Source organism: Echinops telfairi, unplaced genomic scaffold (genome assembly GCF_000313985.2).
Source record: "Echinops telfairi isolate 266 unplaced genomic scaffold, ASM31398v2 ScPeMD7_3;HRSCAF=10, whole genome shotgun sequence".
NCBI classification, from domain to species: Eukaryota; Metazoa; Chordata; class Mammalia; order Afrosoricida; family Tenrecidae; genus Echinops; species Echinops telfairi.
The window spans coordinates 62,438,224-62,444,223 of record NW_022103899.1 but is presented as its reverse complement, the minus strand read 5'-3'; the positions used below and the strand labels follow the sequence as shown (position 1 = coordinate 62,444,223).

At 51.8% G+C, this 6,000-nt stretch overlaps 1 protein-coding gene across 2 annotated transcripts in view; it reads left to right on the top strand.

Annotated features, from left to right (window-relative positions):
• Positions 1–399: 399 nt before the first annotated feature.
• The window catches only part of RAB17 (RAB17, member RAS oncogene family), a 14,556-nt gene continuing 8,955 nt past the window's right edge, over positions 400–6,000 (top strand). Inside the window, exon 1 of one of the 2 annotated variants that reach the window (XM_045296012.1) lies at positions 400–657. The gene's annotated coding sequence lies outside the window, so the exon portion shown is untranslated. The remainder of the gene's footprint in view (positions 658–6,000) is intronic. The other variant, XM_045296017.1, reaches the window with a different exon arrangement.

The following is a 6,000-nucleotide window of genomic DNA, read 5'->3' as shown; positions in this document are numbered from 1 at the left end:
TCTGAGTCCACAGCCTGTCGACAGCTGGCCAGCGGCATGCCCAGAGACTCGGAAATCTTATCTCCAAGAGGCTGTCCGCCTGTACCAGGCGGGCCAGGCAGGAGAACCTCCCCCAGCTGCAGCCAGCAGCTGACACAGTGTGTGAGCAAGTGAGAGAAATATATGGTCCCACTGGGACTGGTACCACCTGGGTCATCTCCAGGCCCAGGGGTGGGTCAGTGGGGTTGGCAGGGGCTGTTGGAGGAGGGCTCTGAGGACAGTGGGGGTCCGGAAGGGAACACCTCCCCCACACTCCCACCCCGGCCCAACGCTCAACCCTCAGGGATGGGGACAGAGCAGGTTGGTGCCCCATTTATCTGCTTTCTGGCCCAGCCTCCTGCCAGGCTCTGCCCCACCCCCTGTGGCCACATGACCTTGGGTGGACCTTGCCTCCAGTGGGGACAAAGGGCAGAGGCCTGTCCTTGCTCACCTCGCTGCCTGGGCGCGCGCTCCGCCCTCGCTCTGGGTTGTTTCCGGGCAGAGGACAGCTCTCTCCCGACTGGGACTCAGCCCTCGTCCACCGTGCCAGCTGGGACCAGCCTGGCCCTCGCCTGAGCAGGAACGGGCCTGGGAGCCACCTGCAGGCCCAGGGCGGCCTGCAGTGATTGCTGGAGAGTGGTGAGTCTGGCTCGATTTCTGAGAACTTTGAGGAGGGGGGCAGAGTGTGTATGTGTGTGCACGAATGTGCAGTGTGTGTGTGACGTGTGTCTGTGTTGTATGTATGTATATGTCATTGTGTGAGGGTGTGTGACATGTGTCTGTGTTGTGTGTATGTAAATGTCAATGTGTGAGTGTGTGAGACATGTGTCTGTGTTGTGTGTGTATGTACATGTATGTATGAGTATGTGAAGTGTCTCTGTGTATGCGTTGTGTGTATGTACATATACATGTATGTGTGGTATATGTATATGTATGTGTGAGTGTGTCTCTGTGTATGTATATGTACATGTATGTGTGAGTGTGTGAAGTGTGTCTCTGTGTATGTGTTATGTGTAGTGTTGTGTGTATGTATATGTCAATGTGTGCATGTACATGTGCATCTATGTGTGTCAGTGGGCCTTTAAGGGGTGTGAGTGTGTTGCTATGTGATATGTATGTCTTTGTATGTGTATATATGTGTCTGTATGCATGCACGCACGTGTTCATGGGTGTCTCTCTGTGTGGTATGTGTCTTTGTAGCTATGTGTAGGTGGATGTTGATATGTGTGTCTTATCTCTGTGGCATGTGTATGTATGTATGCATGTGTGTACATGCCTATGTGTGTCTCCCTATCGGCTGTATCTCTGTGTGCATGTGTGTGTGTGTGTCTCTGTGGGGAGTTGTTTCTGTGTCTGTGTGTGTGTATGTGTGTGTGTGTCTTCCAAGACACATGTGCTGGTCTTTTAGCAGTCCACGGTACTTTCAATGTTCTTGCCAATGCCATCATTCAAAGGGGTCCTTTCTTCGCCGGTCTGGTCTGCCGATTCACAGTCCACCTTTCACCTGCATCTGTGGCCCCTGAAAAGACCATGGCTGGGCCAGGAGCACCTTAGTCTTCACAGTGACTTATCTGCTCTTTACCCTTTAAAGGGGTTTTTAAAGGGGTTTTGTGTGGCGGATTTGCCCGCGGTCACAAGCCGATTGATTGTCTGACTGCTGCTTCCCTGAGCCGTGGTTGTGGATCCACGTAAGATGGCATCCCGGGCCACGGCCATAGCCACGTGTCTCTGTTGATCGTGATGTTGTCCTCGGGTCCAGCTGTGATGATTTTTGTTTTCTCTGCGTTGGGGCGTCATCCATACCTAAGGCTGTAGTCTTTGATATTCAGCAGCATGTGCTTCAAGTTCCCTTTCCCTCAGCGATGAAGCTGAGACCCTGCGCACTGCCAGTCGTCAGTGAGCCTCCTCCGAGCCTGACGCCCTGCGCTTCCTCAGACAGCCCTTTGTTCAGCGCACAGAGGACCACGCCCGGGGAGAGGACCCGGCCCTGCTGCAGATCTGTCCTGATTTAAGAACACACAGCATTCTCTTGTTCTCGTTGAATGGCTGTCTCCTGTCTCTGTTCAGGTCCCACAAGAGCACAATTAAGTATTCTAAAATTGCCCTTCTTAGCAATGTCACTCATAATTTGCTATCATCGGCACAGCCAATTGCCTGTGAGAAATCTTAAAACTAAGCCAGACATATTTTTGGTGTTCTCTGCTTTTAGCCAAGATCCATCTGACATCAGCCACAATATTCTTCATTCTAGGACAGCAGTTCTCAACCTTCCTCATGCCATGACCCCTTAATACAGTTCCTCATGTGGTGGTGACCCCCAACCACAACATTACTTTCGTTGCTACTTCATAACTGTCATTTTGCTACTGTTACGAATCGGGCGACCCTTGCAAAGGGTTGTCCGACTCCCAAAGGGGTAGCGACCCACAGGTTGAGAACCACTGTTCTTGGCCCTCTTCTGGAGCCATCTTTAATGGACAGGTACTGCTGCACCCAGTTTTGTGTTGTCGTCTGCAGAACTTTGCTTGCAGGGGGAGGAGTGATAGTGTTGGGTGCTCTGTGTTCTGTGGATTGCCTTCCTTGGGATGGGCTCCCACAGGCACTCTCCCAGCCAGTTACTGCAAACTCACTGCCACTGAGGCATTTCTGACCCACAGCCACCCCGTCAGACTGGGTAGAACCGCCCCGCAGGGTTCCCGAGACTGTACCTCTTTATAGGAGAAGACAGCCTCGTCTTTCTCCCGTGGAGTGGCTGGTGGATTCAAACTGCTGACTTTTCACTTAGAAGCCCTGCGCATAGCCTGCAACACCACCAGGGTTCCTTCATTTTGCTCCTAGCCTCCCTCAGGGGACTCACCACGATCCTCTCAGACAGGGTAGCACTGCCCCTGTGGGTTTCCAAGACTGTAAACCTTGACAGGAGTAAAAACCTCATCTTTCTCCCAAGGAGCAGCTGGTGGTTTCGAACTGCTGACTGTAGCTGCTCAATGCATGGCCCACCAGGCCACCAGGCATAGCCCACCATGCATAGCCCACCACAATGCATAGCCCACCAGGCCACCAGGCATAGCCCACCAGGCATAGCCCACCAGGCCACCAGGGCACCTTCATTTTGCCCTTCGCCTCCCTCCGTGCTAGGCTGGAGTTTCTCTTCCATTCTCCCAGCTAGAGAAAGGCCAAGTGTGTCCCTCGGTCTCCGTGTTCTGACTCTGGGTCTGCGCACATTTCATGAGGGTGCTCTGCCTTCCCAAGCCACCCTTCCACATTCCCGCTCGGCTGTTTTGTTTCTTCCACTCACTGTAGCAAGTGACAGTCTCCTCTGGCGTCCGCTTGGCCCGGGGAGCTGTGGGTTGTCCTCAAGGTCACCCCTCGTGGAGAAGAGAAGGCAATGAGAGTCATGACCAAGGACCAAAGAACCCACACGCGCTGCCGATGAGCCGATGTCCACTCTCAGTGACCCTACCGGACAGGGTAGAACTGCCCCGTGGGTTTCTGAGACTGTAACTCTTTACAGGAGTAGAAAGCCTCATCTTTCTCCTGCAGTGACAGACGGCATCTCTGAACAGATGGTTAGTGGCCGTGCAAGCCGCACGCAGGTGGGGCAGGCGGTGAGCAGGCTCTGCCCAAGAGCATCCTGGCGAAATCCCGAGGAGGGTGAGGTGGCTCAGAGGCTCCTGTGGAACGTTTCTCTAAACAAAGGGCACCAACCTCATCCCGGTCTGGGTGCGCCTCTTACCCCACAGAAAGCTGCAGCTGGGTGCAGCCTTCCCCGGGAAGGAGCGAAAGGAAAAAACAAGGAGAGACCCAGTAACGGGACGCGATTCAGCCCGTGGGGCCGTCACTGGAATGTCTGTGGCCGCGACACATGATGCTTTTGAAGTATAAATAGCAACATGGAAGACCGCCTCCCATAGGATGTTACAATATTTCTTCCTAAAGAAGACCGGCTGCAATGGGGTTCTTGGAAACCCTGAGTGTTGCTTTGCTTGCTTTTGGGGTTCCCAGGGAAAGACCGGAAGAGCAGGGGGACATTCAGGATGGCATCAGGGGTCTCTTTCTCTCTCTCTCCCATTTTGACAATTGTGAGTCTGTTTTTATGGCAAATTATTATTTCAGAATCCAGGAGGAATCGGGCATCATAGCAGTAACACTCATCCGCCCTCCGCTTCATTAGGTTCATTCAGACAGTGTTTTGGGCTGGAGATTTTCTTGACATAAGACAGGTTTTACCAGGAGGAAGGTGGGAACAAAATAAAAATAAATGAGTCGTTGTAATCATAACAGTAATAAGCCACCAGGCCGGTTCTGACTCCTGCTGGCCCCATGTGGGTCAGTGTGAAACTGCTGCCTGCCCTGGATTTGAAAGGCGGACCTTTGGGACTTCAACTGCCAGGCATTCCTTGCAAGGATCTTCTGGGTGGACTTGACCCTCTAGCCGCTCAGTTGGCAGTGAGCTCGTTGACCATTGGCAGCCCCCAGGCCAAGAACACTCGCAGGGTCTCTTTAGGTATTTGGGGATCATTGCCCTGGGGCAAGTTCTAACTTCCTCTTGATGTAAACTGACTTCACCCAGAGGCGGCATCTTTCCCCCTCAGGTGCCTGTAAGTGCTGCAGGCCAGGGAGATGGCCTTCTCTGCCGCAGCCTGGCCGAGTGGCCCTGGAGGTGCAGTGGGTTATGCACTGGGCTGCTAACTGCAAGGTTGGCTGTTTGAAACCACCAGCTGCTCCTTGGGAGAACGAGGAGGCATTCTACTCCCATATTAATATACAATGATAGGAATATAGGTCTGTGTACCTATATTTATAGGTTAAGTATTAAGGTAGCAGACAGATGTTGGGTCTCTACTCAAGTCCTCCCTCAATGCAAGAACACTTTGTTCTAATAACCTGGCATTCGCTGTGATGCTCACCTTCCCGACCTGATGGCTGAAGACAAAGTGGGTGCATAAGCTAATACGTGGTGAAGAGAGCTGATGGTGCCCGGCTATTAAAAGATATAGCACCTGGGTTCTTATGGGCTTGAGGTTAAACAAATGGTCATCTAGCTGAGAAGCAACAAAGCCCACATGGAAGAAGCACACCAACCCTTGTGATCACAAGGTGTCAATGGGATCGGTTATCAGGCATCTGAAGACCCCAAACAAAAAACCATTTTGATGCAAATGAGGGGGGTTGAATGGAGACCCAAAGTCCATCTGTAGACAATTGGACATCTCCTTACAGAAGGGTCACAAGGAAGGGACGAGCCAGCCAGAGTGCTTTATAACACTGACAGAAACACACAACAATCCTCTAGTTCTTTAATACTTCCTCTCCCCAGTTCTACCTTACAAATCCAGCTAGACCAGAGCATGTACACTGGTACAGATAAGAGCTGAATCCAGGACAGACAAACCCTTCAGGACCAATAATGAGAGTAGCGAGACCACGAGGGTAAGGGGAAGATGGGGAAAGAAGGGGGGAGAAGGGGGAGCCAATCGCGATGATCTAAGGATAAACACCACCACCCCCACCCCAGCGGGACGTACGACAGAAACGTGGGTGAAGGGAGAAAGTGGATGTAGAATATGAACTTAATAATAATTTATAAATTATCAAGGGTTCACGGGGGTGGGACAGTAGGGCAGGGAGGGAAAAAGAGGAGCTGATATCGAGGGCTCAAGTAGAAAGAAAAAGTTTTGGAAATGATGATGGCAACATATGTACAAATTTGCTGTAAGAGCCCTCAATAAAATGATTTATTAACAAACAGAAAGTTACCGTCTCGGAAACCCACAGGGGCGTTCCACTCTGTCCTGTGGGTCCCCGTGACCTGGAATTGATTCGATGGCAGTGAGTTTTGGTTTGGGGTGGCCGGGCAAATCCTGAAACGCGATTCTTAAAGATGGGTTATTCCTTTGGTCATCCTTGGTGTTAAACAAACCCAAACTCACTGCCATGCAGTTTGATCCAGACTCATGGGGTGGGGGCGGGGGCACACTC